General features: G+C 44.1%; 1 protein-coding gene across 5 annotated transcripts in view; it reads right to left on the bottom strand.

Annotated features, from left to right (window-relative positions):
- LOC308552038 (cyclin-Y-like protein 1) overlaps positions 1–12525 on the bottom strand; it is a 72181-nt gene extending 59656 nt beyond the window's left edge. For 3 of the 5 annotated variants that reach the window (XM_081163006.1, XM_081163002.1, XM_081163005.1), the window contains exons 1-3: positions 12380–12525; positions 11454–11530; positions 7786–7823 (exon numbers count right to left, since the gene is read on the bottom strand). The gene's annotated coding sequence lies outside the window, so the exon portion shown is untranslated. Of the gene's footprint in view, positions 1–7785; positions 7824–11453; positions 11531–12203; positions 12274–12379 lie in introns of those variants that run through there. The other 2 variants (XM_081163004.1, XM_081163003.1) reach the window with 2 other exon arrangements.
- Positions 12526–12915: the final 390 nt, after the last annotated feature.

Genomic DNA, 12915 nt, shown 5'->3' with positions numbered 1-12915 from the left:
AAGCAAACAGGACCATCATATGAGTGAAATCAAAGTCTGGATTATGCGTGGATACAGTCCCTTAATCATACCTGGATACAGTGGTTTCCGAATGTAATCTGTCCCGGAAGACCGTTCGAGTTCTGAAACGTTCGAAAACCAAAGCATTTACTTCTGGGTTTACAGGGTTCGTAAACCGAAATGTTCATCAACACAAACAGTCGAAAACCGAAGTACCACTGTGTAACTATTCATCAATTCCTTTCAAAATCAGCAGGGGGCGCGATAATTTCAATTTTAAAAAGGGAAATTAAAGTCATGCTAACAAAAGCAATTGTCAACTTCAGATGGAAATGATGGTGCCTAAACAATTGTTTCCGTTTTAAGATATAACTGACTGATATCCATCACTGTATAAGTTTAAAGTGTACAGTGTAATGGTTTGATTTACATATATTGTGAAATGATTACTGCTATAAATTTAGCTAGCATCTCATATAGATACAAAAAGACAAAGCAAAAAAAATGTTTTAAATTTATAGAGACAATGCAAAGATACGACCACAAGAACAGGATGCTATAAAGCAGGAACGTTCAGGAAACATAGATAGAACTTTTGAAATTAAAACCATGTCAGTAGGAGAAAAAACCAGATGGTGGCGTAGGTAACAGCTGCCCCCCCCCACATTAACATTACAACTAACACACAGACCCGCCCTCACTCAGAGCCTCCTCAAATCCAGCTGAACAGAAGCCCCCAAACAGGGAACTGAAGAAGCACTGAGCCCGGTAGGAGGGCGGAGATGCGGGCAGATGGGGGAGACACAGCGACACGGAGACGCGACCGCGGGCCCACACCCGGGGCCGGTTTAAACCGGGAGGGACGTCTCGGTGGGAAGGTTTCCCGCAGGAGGGAGGAGGGAAGGGTCCCAGCCCCACAGCAGGCCCCCAGCCCAGGGCTCCAGGGCCAGGCGGAGACGTCCCCACACCTTCAGCTGTGAAAACCAGGGGGACTGTCCCTGAGGGTGGCAGAGGCTGCGGGAGCCCCAGCAGCTCCTCCTAAAGGGCCCGCGCACGGACTCACTCGGACGCTCCCTCTGAGCCGAGCGCCGGGCAGCAGCCTGAAAGGACCTGGGACACTCGGGAGGAACTAACCTGCCTGAGATCCAGGCGAGATGTGAAGGGGCAGCTTCCTCCCAGGCAGAAGAGCTGCAGAGGCCACTGCTCCTTTGCCGAGTCCTCCCCACACAGCCGCAGGCAGGCGCCATATTTGAGTCCCCAGCACCTGACTCTCACCTTTGGCCCCGCCCCGGGATTCCTGGAGGCCCCGCCCCTCCCCACCTGCAGCTCATCCAGGCCCTTTCCAGGCTCTTTGCTGTGCAAGTGGCCTCTCGAGCCTCATGCTTAGGACTTTCCTAAAATCTCTCAAACAAGCAGCAGCGGGCACCATACGGCCTGATAAGCCGCCCCGGCCTGGCACTAGCGGCAGCCTGCATTGGCTCATAGCTTGGCCTCTCCTGGACAATGCCAAGCCCAGCACAAGTAGCAGCCAACTATGGTTTGCTGTGTAGTTCAAGCTGGGTGGCCCTGGGCAAGGCACTGGCACAAGCTGACTCTGCACCTCCTGGGAGGCCCCAGAGACAGTGCACCGGGTTGTCAGACTCGAGCACACTGGATTACAACCCTGCCAAATCCACGAGTGACACACTCAAGGGGTGCACTTGGTGAACACCAAAACTCCACTGAAGTAAATCCTGCTCCATAGCAGTGTCTCCAGCACAGCAGCTCTTTGGCTGTAGTTGCTGCTGGTCCTCACAGCTGACTGGCCCTGGGTTCAATTCCTCCCAATGATGCCAATAGCAACCAAGGCTCAACTACAACAGGACAGTGCACACAGCCCACACAGAGGAGCACCTAGAAGGCCCAGCTCAGGTGACTGGGGAGGCTGAGTCACTTGACACCACAGGACACCTACTACACAAAGCCGCTCTACAAATTCCAGGAGACATACCAGCTCTACCTAATACATAGAAACAAGCACCTGGAATCAGCCAAAATGTGGAGGCATAGAAACATCACAAAGGAAAGAATAGAAATCTCTAGAACAGGAACTAAATGAAATAGATCCAAACAAGCTAACAGATACAGAGTTCAGAATTTTGTTTATAAGGATGCCAAAGCATCTTATTACGTAAATAACTGAGAAAACAGATGACATAATAAAGTACCAATTTGAAATGAAGGCTACACCAACTGAAGTGAAGAATTTACATGGAACCAACAGTAGAGGGCGCTGAGAATCAAATCAGCAATTTGGAACCTGAGGAAACAAAAAACACCCAAACAGAAGAGCAAGAAGAAAAAAGAATCCAGAAATAGGAAGATAGTATAAGGAGCCTCTGGGACAACTTCAAGAGGCCCAACATTGTATTATTGGGGTGCAAGAAGGAGAAGAAAGAGCAAGAAATTGAAAACCTACTTGAAAAAATAATGACAGAAAACTTCCCCTACCTGGGGAAAGAAATAGACTTACAAGTCCAGGAAGCACAGAGGGTCCCAAACAAGAGGAACTCAAAGAGGCCCACAGCAAGACACATCATAATTAAAAGGCCAAAGTTTAAAGACAAAGACAGAATCTTAAAAACAGCTACAGAAAAGCAGTTATTTACCTACAAGGGAGCACCCATACGACTGTCAGCTGATTTCTCAACAGAAACTTTGCAGGCCAGAAGGGAGTGGCAAGAAATATTCAAAGTGATGAAAAACAAGGAACTACAACCAAGATTGCTCTACCCAGCAAAGCTATCATTTACAACTGAAGGTCAGATAAAGTGCTTCACAAATAAAAAAAAGCTAAAGGAGTTCATCACCACCAAACCAGCACTACAGGAAATGTTGAAGAGTCTTCTTTAAGAAGAAGCTAATGAACAAGAGAATCTGACTAACTAAATAGATCCAGAGATATTGACACATGCAACAGACGATCATATTTCAGAGGAAAGAGGGAAGGGGGGTGGAGGGTGGGAAGAGATTAACCAAAGAGTTATATGCATGTGTGCATAACCCATGGACACAATATAACAGGGTGAAGACCTGGGGAGGGGGTGGGAGCGAAGTGGAGGGGGGTAATACTTTCAACAATAAAGATAAATTAAAAAACAAAGAAAAATTTATAGAGTGAGCTGAAGTCATCATGCTATACATTACATCCCCAGGACTTATGTATCCTTTAACTGGAATCTTGTACCTTCTGACCTTCCCCTTACCCCTCTTCCCCGCCTCTGGTAACCACTTATCTCTTTTTCTGAGTTTGGGTATATATATTTCTAATAGATAAGAAATTTCAAAATGAAAATAAATATCCATTATCAAATTGAACAAAATTTTTTAATTTAAAAAAGAAAGCACATGACATACACCTTAAATTCTAAATGTGATTATACCATTTGAACCAACCAATTAACTTATAGGAATTTACCCTAAAAAATAACCAAACAAAGCTCAGCCGGTGTGGCTCAGTGACTGAGCATTGACCCATGAACCAAGAGGACCGTTTGATTCCCATCAGGGCATAAGCCCAGGTTTCAGGGTCCATCCTGCATGATCCACTGGGGGCGTGCAGGAGGCAGCTGATCGATGTCGCTCTCATGGATGTTTCTATCTCTCTATCCCTCTCCCTTCCTCTCTCTCTAAAAATTAATAAAAACATTTAAAAAAATAACCAAACAAGTATGTAACAGTGGATCAAACAATTTAAATAAAATACACTGGAAAACAGTTGAAGTTTTGTTTTTTCTTTATTTTTAATCCTCACCTGAGGATATTTTTTCATTTCTTGTAGAGAGAGAGAGAAAGGGAGAGGGAGAGAGAAACGTGAATGTGAAAAACATTGATTGGTTGCTCCCGTACCCGTCCTGAGCGGGGATGGAACCTGCACCCTGGGTATGTGCTCTGGCCAGGACTTTAACCCGAAACCCTTTGGTGCTCTGGAGGATGCTCTAACCACTGAGACACACTGACCAGGGCAACATGAATTCCCTTTAAGGTATTAAAGTGATCAAGAGGCCACTATCTATGCAACTCTTCAGCTATCACTACAAGTCTAGACAAATGAAATAAGGCAAGGAAATACAAAAGACAGGCAATAAGAATTGGAAGAAAAAAGACAAATAGTCATGATTTAAAATGAAATAATCATCTTCATAAAACATCCAAAAAAAAAAACTAGCCATTAAAATACAGTAAGAATTCGGCAAGGCCAAAAAATATTAAATATAGAAAGATTAGCTGATTAATTAGCTGATTAATTTATAGCTGTACATGGACATATATATCAATAGAATTCTCTTATACTAGATGGGGGGAGAATACAACAAAAAAAGTCACAGTAGAAACAAAAACTGAGATACTTAGGAATTAATCTAAGGCACAAGACAATGGAGAAAAATTTTAGACTATTGATAAAACATAAATATCTTTGATGTATGATTTCAATGTGGGTATCAGTATCACAAAAGGAGGTTTTTAAAAATACAAGTGCTGGGTTCTACTCACTAGAACTACTATTCAGTCAACCTACAGTACATGGGGCAAATGATTTTTAAAAGCTACCTAGCTGAATTCTAGTGTAAAGCCAGCGTTGGAAACTACCGGCTTAAATATGTTTTAAAAAGACCACACTTCTAGAGAACAAGAGCTATAAACAAGTTGTAGTAATAAAAATGAAGATAAAAACAAAAACCATTGCAGAATTAAAACAAGAAGAGACAAATTACAGAAACATATCTTTGTTAGCTAAGAACAAAGAAATACTTCCTAAACAAAACCTGGAAGTTAAAGAAAAAAAAGGTGGATCTAACTGTAACAAAATCAAAACACACGATGACACTGCCCGGCCGGGCGTGGCTCAGCGGTTGAGCATCGACCTAGGATCCAGGCGATCAGGGTTCGATTCCTGGACAGGGCACATGCCCAGGTTGTGGGCTGCAGCCGATCAATGACTCTCTCATCACTGATGTTTCTCTCTCTCTCTCTCCCTCTCCGTTCCTCTCTCTGAAATCAATAAAGATATATTTTAAACACACACACACACACACACACACACACACACACACACTGACACCAAATCTATGGGATATAATGAAAACAGTCCTGAGAGGGAAGTTCATAGTCCTACAGGCTACCTCAAAAAACAGGAAAAACTTCTAATAGACTCTCTAACCCTACAACTTAAAGACTTACAAAGAGCACAAGAAAAGCCCAGAGTAAGTAGAAGGAAGGAAATAATAAAGATCAGAGCAGAAATAAATGACACAGAGACTAAAAAAACAATACAAAAGATCAATGACACCAAGAGGTGGTTCTCTGAACCAATAAAAAAGATTGATGAACCTTTAGCCAGACTCATCAAGAAACAAAGAGAGGACCCAAATAAACAAAAACAAAAGAGGTGAAGTAACAACTGCCCCAAGAGAAATACAAAGGGTTGTTAATAAAATATTATGAACAACTATACACCACCAAGCTGGACAACCTGGATAAAATGGACAAATTCCTAGAAACATACAACCTTGCAAAACTCAATCACGAAGAGTCAGAAAACCTAAATAGGCCAATAACTGCTGATGAAGTTGAAGCAGTACTCAAAAAACTCCCAGCACACGTAAGCTCTGGTCCGGATAGCTTCACAGGGGAGTTTTACCAAACATTCAAAAAAGAAATAACACCTACCCTCCTCGAACTATTCCAAAAAATCCAAAAGGAAGGAATACTTCAAAGCTCTTTTTACAAGGCCCGCATTAGCCTAATTCCAAAAACAGATAAAGACACTACAAAGAAAGAGAATTACAGGCCAGTATCCTCGATTAGCATAAATGCTAAAATCCTCAACAAAATATTAGCAAATCAGATACAGCAATATATTAGAAAGATCATAAACCATGACCACATGGGATTTATTCCAGGGATGCAAGGCTGGTACAATATTCGCAAATCAATATGCGTGATACATCATATAAACAAATTGAAAGACAAAAATCACGATCGTCTCAACAGATGCAGAAAAAGCATCTGACAAAATCCAACACCTGTTTCTAATAAAAACTTCAGCAAAGTGAGAATAGAGGGATCATACCTCAACATAATAAAGGCCATACATGACAGACCTACAGCCAACATCACATTCAATGGGCAAAAACTAAAAGCATTTCCTCTGAGAACAGGAACAAGACAAGTGCTGGTGAGGGTGTGGAGAAAGGGGACCCTAGTGCACTGCTGGTGGGACTGCAGACTGGGGCAGCCACTACGGAAAACAGTATGGAGGTTCCTCAAAAAATTAAAAATTGACCTGCCATTTGCCCCAGTGATCCCACTTCTAGGAATATAGCCTAAGAAACCCGAAACACCAAACTTATGCACCCCTATGCTCATAGTAGCACAATTTGCAACAGCTAAGATCTGGAAACAGCCCAAGTGCCCATCAGAAAATGAGGAGATAAAAAAGCTGTGGGACATTTATACCATGGAATACTGTGCAGCTGTAAACAAGAAGGATCTCTTCCCTGTCACGCCCCATGCGACTCCTTCCCGCGGGGCTGAGTGTGGGAATGGTGGGGGATTGAAAAAAAGACAATGGATACAGAAAGTGGGATCAGGAGGTTCACCACATGCTGATGGCATACAAGCCACACTAAACAGGCTTTGCAGCTTTATTTTATACAGCACTTGATTATCTCTAAATCATTCTTAGCGCAGGATATCACTGTTCTTGTTCTGCCTGGCCCCAGCTACAGTTCCCCAGGTTGCTCCCAGGTGAGGACAAACCTTTTTGCTCACATCTTGGTATGCATTACTCGGTGTTTCCTATTCCGGGGGAATGAGGCTTCCTTAGCCTTTGGCTGCGCCTCTGGGACTATAAGGGCTTTGCCAGCTTACAGCCCACTCCCCACACTTACCCCGTGGGACAGCATGGGTGGAGCTGTAGAGTACTATGCTAAGTGAAAGTATTATGCCAGTCAGAGAAAGACAAATACCACATGATCTCACTCATATGTGGAATATGATGAACAAAATAAACTAATGAACAAAATAGATCCTGAGACATAGAAACACAGAACAGACTGAGGGATCTCAGAGGGAAGGTGGGGGGAGGAGTGGGAGGGGAGAGATTAATCAAAGGACTTACATGCTGATATGTATAACCTATGGACATAGACATTAGTACAGGGAAGGCCCAGGGGTGGGGTGGATGTGGGGTGGAGGAGATCAATGGGAGGGGAAAAGGGGACATCTGAAATACTTTCAACAATAAAGATCTTTTTTTTTTTAAATTAAAGATTCTGTTCCTTAAAGGATTTCAAAGAGAAAACTTGACAAACAGGCAAAAAATGAAGAGAAGATATTTGCACCATTTAAAACTCAATGAGGTTAACATGTAAAATATACCCCAAAACCCCCACAAATCAGGGCAGAAGAGCAGAGAGGGGGATAAGAAAATCTAAAACAAGAGGCAAAGAACATGCAAATGCCAATTCATAAAAAGAGAAACCCACGCATCAACCCGTGAACCAAGAGGTCCCTGGTTCAATTCCCGGTCAGGGCACATGCCCAGGCTTCAGGCTCAATCCCCAGTAAAGGGCATGCAGGAGGCAGTCGATCAATGACTCTCTCATCATTAATATTTCTATCTCTCTCTCCCTCTCACTTCCTCTCTCTGAAAGCAATAAAAACATATTTAAAAAACAATAAAACTGTGGTATATTTACACAATGGAGTACTACGCAGCTGTAAAAAAGAAGCATCTCTTACCCTTTGAGGCAGCATGGACGCACCTGGAGACTCTTATTCTAAGTGAAATAAGCCAGAGAAAGACAAGTACCACATGATCACTCTTATATGTGGAATCTAATGAACAAAATATACTGATGAACAAAACAGACCTAGAGCCCGACCGGGGGGTGTGGCTCAGCGGTTGAGCATCAACCTAGGATCCAGGCAATCGGGGTTTGATTCCTGGTCAGGGCACATGCCCGGGTTGTGGGCTGCAGCCGATCAGTGACTCTCTCATCATTGATGTTTCTATCTCTCTCTCCCTCTCCTCTCCTCTCTCTGAAATCAATAAAGATAGATTTAAAAAAACAAAACGAAACAAAAAAAACAGACCTAGAGACACTGAAGCATGCAAAAGACTGACGTATTTCAGAGGCAAGGGGGGCGGTTTGGAAGAGATTACCCAAAGAACTTATAAGCATATACGCATAACCCACGGACACAGACAATTGTATGGTGAAGGCCTGAGGAGGGGGTGGGAGAGGAGTGGAGGGTTAAGGGGGAGGAAAGGGGGACATCTGTAATACTTTCAACAATAAAGATAAATTAAAAATAAAATAGCCATCAGTGTGGCTCACTGGATGAGCATCAAACCATGAACCTGGAGATCCTGGTTCAATTCCCAGTCAGGACACATTCCCCGGGTTAGGGGTTCGACCCCCAGTAGGGGGAGTGTAGCAGGCAGCTGATCAATGACTCTCTCATCATTGATGTTTCTATCTCTCCTTCTCCCTTCCTCTCTCTGAAATCAATACAAATAAATAAATAAATAAATAAATAAAGTAGTCCAGTGGTTTGTGCAAAACATCTGGCAAGATGCAAACATCCTAGTCCTTACTCTCCACTAACACTGACATTTCTATACCTAAAATGGGTAATGCTTTTTATCAAAGCAACAGCTATGTTTGCTCATCTCCCTTTTCTAACAACCTCACCAACCTAACATTGGAATAAACAAGCTTGAGAAACAGCTCCTACCATCAGCAGGGTTCATAAGTGAAGCAGGGTAATAATTATGCTCTCCTAAAAGATTAGAAAGATATAAATGAGCATTTAAGAAAAAGAAAAAAAATTTACATGCATGTTAAGAACCCATAAATCTACATTCTGGTCTGGGTTCCTGACCACAAGAACCAGAGAGCTTTTTAGCAGAAATTATTCCTAAAATTACCGACAATTTCCTTCACTTTAAACTAAGATGTCGTTTCCTTCCATCCAAATAATCTCATTTAATAAAGTTTACTATATCTTTGATTGCAATTCTCTCTGTATCCCAATTACAACAGAAACAGTTGTAGTACCTTTGTACCTTTGTTAGTGAAATGCATAATGAAAAAAGTGTGACTGAAATCTCCAAAAAGCAGCACCCAATACACCATCTAGTGGAAGTCAAAAACGGGCAGAGATCCTACATTTTGAACACAAGCAATTATTTTATAAACAGCCTAAATCTCCTTCCAGTTTCCTACACTTCAAGAGAGCTGTGACTATCAGAAGACAGAACTCATTTTCCATACAAATTAACAGAGGATAAAGGTTTCTATATGGAATTTTTTCCTTGGGTGCTAGAAATTTTAATTTGACAGGAGAGGAAAAATTAAGTAAAGGCATTAATGCAAAAACAAATCAACAGAATCAGAGCTGCATGACAGGGCTGGGATGCCTCATAAGTTATGTCAAAGCATACATGTTACATGCAGCAATGCATTTACCATGAAACAAGGTAATTATTTCACAATTAGAACAATTTCATTCAGTTAGTCATTAGACATTTCCATGTTCTTGAAGGCTAATAAATTTAACATAACGTAATAATTCTCTTTAGTTCCCCAAGCCTTGACATCATTCAAAAGGTTCCTCCCAAATAACCACCTAACCCTGGTCTCCATTAACACCTACACTCCCTTCCTTGACTTATTCTCATTAAGGAAGAAATGATTTTTACATTTTCAACCTTTCTCCCAATTTTATAGTAAAAATTTTCCAAAACAAAGTCATAAGCTGTGACCAAAATACATTACACTTCATTTTTATTTGCCTTATGAATATTATCTCCATTCAAATTTGTCAACATAAGAAACATTCAAACCTGTGAAGAATTTTTGTGAGTTTGAGCCAAACTGTGGACAAGTGCCGGGAAGCGGAATCTCAACAAATTGAGACAATGCTCCCAAGAATGGCAGTTTTTTGCACCTTACAATTAAATTGCACATTACAATTAAAAGAGGAGACATAGTGGGTTACATGAAATCTATTAGTGATAGATTAGGGAGGCAGGAGAAAGCCCAGTGGGGAGGAGATTGGATAAAAAGTAAAATGATAGACACACACTACTTTTACTTAGGTGCTTGCAGACTAGTTAACAGCCAGCAATTAACATGATAACAATGATAATGAGGGGATCTGTGGTCTCCCCAGAGTGGTGCCAGTGCTTTGAGGGGTCTGGAAAGAGGATAATTACTTTGTTTTTGCAAAGGCATGTAAATCAGGTATGTCATCTTAGATGCCAAAAGACAGACATAGTTAAGGTGAAGATTAACCTTTGTTAGGGAAAAATACTGCCTTAGGACATGACTACCCACAATAAACTGCTTTTAGTTAAAAAGAAGTTTTAATTTCAGGCCATCCTTTGTGGTTACTTAAAGTCTCTAAGATTTCAAGGCCACCACCATGCAAGCCTTCCCTGAGCTAGTCAGGTGGGCATCTTGCCTTTTTCTGTCCACAAATTAGAAAACACTGAAGTCCACTGATGCAAACATAAATAAGGTTCTCTAATTTGGAACACCTCCCAAAATTTAAAATAGAGATTTTTCACATAGCAACACTGTTTCGTTTTGCCCCTGTGGAAAAACACCTTTTTGGTGTGATTCAGACTATCTTAGCAACCTCGAAGGGAAAAAAAAAGAAAAACAACCTAACAGACAATATTTCTTTATTCGGAAATAACCATCTCCATCTCTGACTCATGTACTTGTGATCAAATGGGTATGCAGAAGCTTGCTTGCTGGTAGGGACCTTGCTGGGTCCTGGATTAAATCCATTACAGGTACAAAATCGAGTAAGAGACAAATAACCTGGGGCTGAATGCCTTTCATCTCTAGGGTGTGGAGTTTATGTAGCTGTAAAATGAGCATGATAAATATTACCCGCCTCCTAGAGGATAGGAGGACACTAAAATTGACAAGCTTTGAGCTTCTCAATTAAAACACCTAAACCGAGCCCGGCCAGTGTTGCTCAGTGGCTGAGCCTCCACCCATGAACCAGATCACAGATGGATTCCCAGTCAGAGCACATGCTGGGGTTGCTGCAGGTTTGATTCCCAGTAGGCCCTGTGCAGGCCGCAGCCAATCAATGACTCTAATCATTAATGTTTCTCTCTCTCCCTCTCCCTTCCCCTCGGTGAAATCAATCAATCAACCAATACCTACATAAATGGAAATACTAGTTTGCAGAAGAGAATGCACCTGGAAGGGGGGAACACTGCTCCCAGAGTCCTCACTGTGTCATTACTGCTAAAACTTGGTGACCTTCACCATTTCTTTTGTGAACAAATGGTTAATAAAAAAGGTTATATTAAACATGTCAAAAAAGGTAACAGCGATTCAAAGTGCTTCTTTATAAGTAAATTAAATCATATAGTTACTTGCCTTGGACTTGTCTGCAAAGCGTTACTGCATGAGTAGTAGGCGCATCCCAAAATCCAGAGACTGTCTTTCAAGAGGCCCTTTTTAAAACAAATTTGAAAGCTGTTTAAAAATTAGAAAAACAAAAAAAGAGTAATTCCACTCTCACCCCTGAGAGTGACAGAAACAAGGTCCCACTCCCACCATCCTTTCAAACCTGCGCAGGCATTCCTCATCACATTCCTCCCCCTGCTGGCGACAGCCCCGCGCCCCACTTCAGCGCAAAGGTGTCACCCTGCTTCTGTCTACTTGTCACTTGAGAAAAAAGTTCACGTTATTAGATTAAAAGCTAGTAAGTAAGCAACGTTAATGTGTAAATCTCTTTGCAAAGCGCTTGTCTCCAAAAAATGTGTAATTAATACTACCCAAGTAGAAACACCTTTCTCAATTAAAAAAACAAAACTAAACTAAAAAAGCCCACCTTTTTAAAAATTGAGTAGCTTAATGCTACTATCAGTGGGTGCTTTTCCCTGGGGTGCCTGACTCTGACTTAGCTCCGCAGTTTTCCCTCCACCACCACGTCCTGTACCCCTCCGAGGGTCCCTGCCGCCTCGCCCCGAGTCCAGCGAGGTCCCCAAGGGGTCCCGCCCGCAGCTGCCGAGGCCCCGCTCCCACCCGCCCCATCCTCTGCCCGCCCCACCTCTGCCCAAGGTGCCCCCGCGCCCGCCCCCACCCCCGCCCCCCCAACTCTGCCCACGGTACCACCGCCCCCACCTCTGCCCAAGGTGCCCCCGCCCCCGCGGGCTTCGGGCCGAGGCGCCTCGAGGCGGGCGGGTGGCTCCGGGTGACCCGCCAGCCGCCGCGGGCTGAAGCAGCGGCACCGGGAGCAGATCCCCGCGCCCGCACCGCGCCGGTCTCCAAGCGGCACTGCAGCCCCCGCGCCCCGTTACCTGCTCTGCGCCGCGGTGGCAGCGGGAGGCTCGCTCGCTCTGGCCCGTCCACCCCGGGCTCGGAGGGAGGAGGGAGACAGCAACAGCGGCCGCTGCGGAGAACAAACAGAGCCGCGGGCGCTGAACGCACGACCCCCGCAGGAGGCGGCCCCCACCTGCAGCTCCTGGAGTAACGGACTCAACCACGCCCTCGGCGGGGGGCGGGGCGGGGCCGCGGCGGAGGGGCGGGGCCGCGGCGGAGGGGCGGGGCCGCGGCGGAGGGGCGGGGCCGCGGCGGAGGGGCGGGGCCGCGGCGGAAGGGCGGGGCCGCGGCGGAGGGGAGGGGCGGGGCAGGCGAGGCTTCACCTCCCGCTGGGCGTAGATTGCTTTAGGGGTAGGCGCCTCCAAATCGAAGGCGGCCTAGCCCGACCAGCTGTCCCATAGGTAAGAGAAAACAAAGCGGAGCCCTGATGGGTGACAGCTCTGTAGGTCCATCCCCTACTTTCAATCACCCAAAGCTCCGCCTCCACTCGGTTGATTCCTAGGTGGCTGCAGAA

The sequence above is a fragment of the Miniopterus schreibersii genome, assembly GCF_964146895.1.
Source record: "Miniopterus schreibersii genome assembly, contig: HAP1_SCAFFOLD_94, whole genome shotgun sequence".
In the NCBI taxonomy this organism is placed as follows: Eukaryota; Metazoa; Chordata; class Mammalia; order Chiroptera; family Miniopteridae; genus Miniopterus; species Miniopterus schreibersii.
Note: the sequence above shows the minus strand (reverse complement) of the source record. Positions and strands in the feature narration are given on the sequence as shown.